Source organism: Mastomys coucha, unplaced genomic scaffold, assembly GCF_008632895.1.
Source record: "Mastomys coucha isolate ucsf_1 unplaced genomic scaffold, UCSF_Mcou_1 pScaffold17, whole genome shotgun sequence".
NCBI lineage: Eukaryota > Metazoa > Chordata > Mammalia > Rodentia > Muridae > Mastomys > Mastomys coucha.
This window is the reverse complement of record NW_022196899.1, coordinates 25430775-25434720: the sequence shown is the minus strand read 5'-3', so window position 1 is coordinate 25434720 and position 3946 is coordinate 25430775.

Sequence of the window (3946 nt, the reverse complement as noted above, 5' to 3'; positions counted from 1 at the left end):
TGATCCAATATGAATACAACTGGTGCCCCTTATAAAGAAAGGGAGGCTAAGGTAGACTTGGAGCACCCATGTAAAGACAGCTAGCTGTGGAGCCTTGGGAGGAACCAAACCTGTCAACTGCTATCATGGCATCAGCCCTCAGTCTGTGGGAATGCAACTTTCTGTTATTTAAGCCACTCAGACTGTTGCATTTTGACATAAACTACCAGAAAACAAATACAAAGGATGTGCATTGAGATGGTTTGTGGGAAAAACACTTTTATAGTTTTATTTGTAACTCCATAAAGACATAATTATTCGCTGTTTTGATGGTATAACTTAGTGGGCTTTCCTGTGACATTTCCATGAAAGCATGGTAATATCCTTTGAGAGCATCCATTCTTGTTCTGCACTCCCTTCCTTCTCCTCTCTCCCCATCTTCTCCTCATCACTTGGCTGCTACAACCAAGTCTTTTTCTCAAACCACCAAGAGCTCTTGGGGACTGTCTTAGTTAGGGTTTTACTGCTGTGAACACACACTATCACCAAGGTAATTCTTATAAGAACAACATTTAATTGGGACTGGCTTACAGGTTCATAGATTCAGTCCATTATTATCAAGGCAGGATCATAGCAGCATCCAGGCAGGCATGATACAGGAGGATCTGAGACTTCTATATCTTCATCTGAAGGCTGCTAGCAGAATACTTGCTTCCAGGCAGCTAGGATGAGGGTCTTAAAGCCCACACCCACAGTGACACACCTACTCCAACAAGGCAACACCTACTCTAACAGGGCCACACCTTCTAATAGTGCCACTCCCTGGGCCGAGCACATACAAACTATCACAGGGACAGAGGCGGGTCTCACACTCTCTTGGCAGCAGCCACCTACCATGGTTCTTTGTTTTGCTCATCTTAGAAAAAAAATCAGATGCCCTTGTTGCACTTACTACTCAGTTGTGTCCTGCAGTCTAACACCCCATAGTAATCCAGCAAAGCTATGCCTTTTTCACACCAAATCACAGTAACCAAGAAGGTCCATATGTGCTGGTTGCCCAGGCTGAGCACTAGGCTTAAGAACCTGGATCTGACTTCTCCTTCCTTAAATGTTTGTCCTCTCTTGTTGGGCCTCTGTTCATTTGTTTGGTTTGCTTGGTTTTTAGTTTTCATATAGGAGAGAAAACATTCAGTACCTTTCATTCTGCATTTGCTTAATTTCTTTTGCTTTGATAACCTCTATATGGAGGCTTTGATGACTCTCAGCATTAATACCTATACACCATCTAACAGGCACCAAAGAAGATGCCTGGTTGCCTTGTTCTAACTCTGATGATGTATCTTGAGGCAGAAGCTGGAAGAGAACAATACTATTTTCAAAGCTGGTGTGATATTGTTTCTTTCTAGGATATTAAACAGAACCTTTTCTGGTTCACAAACTTCATGCATTTTGCCCCTGGCTCCCTCATCATAAATAATGATATAGGACAAAATGCTGCCTGTAGGTATTTGTTGATTGAGTTATAAAATGTGCTTACTGCATGAGCTTCTGTGGATCCAAACTGTTTAATCCATCATGATCTTCCCCTTACTATGCTGTTTAAAACTCATCTAGAAGTCAGGCTAATGGATGATGAAGGGTATGGGCCTTGTCCCAAAGGTGAATAGCAGTTGGGAAGTAAATGGGAAAGAAATGACTATCACTGTCCTCCACTATCCTGCAGGCTTTTGGAAAGACAACCGAGTTAGGCTGTAAGAAGTGGAGAACCCTCTAAGCAGTCAGCTGGCCCAGCAGAAGTTTCTCTTCTACAGTGGGGATGAGATAAGAAAACTCTGAGTTAGCTTGACTTTTCTTTTTTCCCGTTTACACATTTATTTTTTTAAGTTCTATGAAGACAAAACTCCTGCTGGGCTAAGCATACCCTGCTTGTTGGAGTTAGCCATAGACTCGATTAAATCTGCTGAGCACCCAGCACTGCTCTGCTTGCTTCTGGAGAAGGGTGGACCCAGCATCTTAGGAGGCCCTGTATTCAACCTAGGAAGCAGGGAATATACTCTCTGTTATTGCATCTCAGTGTGGCAAAGGCTGAGCTACAGGGGCGGTATGGGCTTCCTTCTGTGTGGTGTTAGACAACAGGACCTGGTTGAGTTTTAAATTCAACATGAACATCTGACCATTTTCCAGCACGTGCTCAAGAAGAACCCACTGGAGATGGGAGCTACGTAGGGAGTTTGAGACCTGACTCCATTCCAAAGCACATCCCAAATGAATAAGACTTTGCTGAACAAGACAGGACAAGAAGTAGTGCCCAAATAGATGGTGGGTTTGAGGAGCCAGCATTTCAGAAAATTAAGACTATCAGAAAAGCTCACTGGGAGGTTGGGATGCAGATTAATTCATTATTATAATACTCTTCTGGTGGCTATGAACTCAAGGCTATCAGCAAGGATTGACAGGAGGCTCTGCATGCTTTCTTCAGAAGCCTGCTCTGTACAGTGAGCACACTTCCAGAGGGCTGGCTATTAGCTTCTATGCAAAGTCTCCAGCTTTCTGCTGATATGAGTGGTACTAGCTCTCAGGAGGAAAGGGGGTTTTCACCCAAAAGAAGGCTAGGGGATGAGAAATATTTCTGAGATTTTGACTGGGGAATCAGGCTCATTATCTTTCTTCACCCATACATGCATGTGTGTATATGCATGTGTGTGCATCTGTCTTTCTATGTGTCCGTGTGTCTGTGTATAAGCATGCATACAAGCCTATGTGTCTCTCTGTGTGCTCTGTGTGTCTGTGTGTCTGAATGTCTGTGTGTGTGTGTGTGTGTGTGTGTGTGTGTGTGTGTGTATGCGTGTGCGCGCGCACGTAGGTCAGTATAACTGGCCTGGGAACTTTTATGGAACTTTCTGTCTGTCTCCCATCATGTCATTAGTAGGATTACAGAATGAACCACTGTACCTCACTTTTCACATGGGTTTTGGGGCTCTAAACTCAGAACTCCATGCTTGCCAGGCAAACACTTTATCAACAAAGCTATCTCTCTGCTCCTGGTTTCTTTTTGTCTTTCTTAAAATAGTAATAATAATAATAATAATAATAATAATAATAATAATAACTACAACAACAATTATTATTATTATTGTTATTATTATTATAACAACAATCTTACCTTAGTTCCACAGATGCTCTCAATTCTTAGAGTTGAGGCGATGAGGAGACATACTTCCATATTCAAGTTCCTCTGCGAATCTTGACTCTGCTGTGGATGCTAAGAGTGGCATTCGACCCTTCAAGAGTAATTTCTTTTTCCTGTGGCTGCTTGACTCTGTCCTCCTAGCACAATGTCTACTGCATCAGTGGGCTTATACATTGTGTAGGACTATGGTAGAGAAATAAACTCCATACATTGATTTTATAACTCAGTTGGTTCGTAAAGCATCAGGAAATACATTGGCAAAGCTGTGGAAGGCCAACAGTTTCCTAATGCATTTTTTAAATTTGTATTTGGCCAGTTAAGTTGATCATTTTGTAAGCTATGTGAAAGAGAAGGTCTGTAAACCAGAATTCATGTTTGGAGGTAAAGCTTCCCATAACTGAAGACACACATTCTAGAGAGTTCCTCAGGATGGAAAAATGTGGAAAGCCAGGTACAGTCCCCCGTGGAGACTATTTTCTGTATTAATTATCTTGCTGTGCCTTAAGTGACCTTTGTGTGAGTGTTAAGAGGCTTATGAAGATTAGATTATTTAAATGGAAAAAAATCGATTTTGTTGAACTTGGGCAGTCTTTTGCAGTCAACTGTGAAAAGCTGAAGAAGGGAGGAGAGAGATGGGAACCAGACACAACCGGCTTGCTCTTTCCCAAATATGCACACAGGAATCAGACTATTAGAACATGGCGAAGCAGGGTGAGCCAGGGAGAAGCAGTCAGCCTGAAAAGCATTTATCTTTCTTAGAGGATGAGGGGAGAGAGG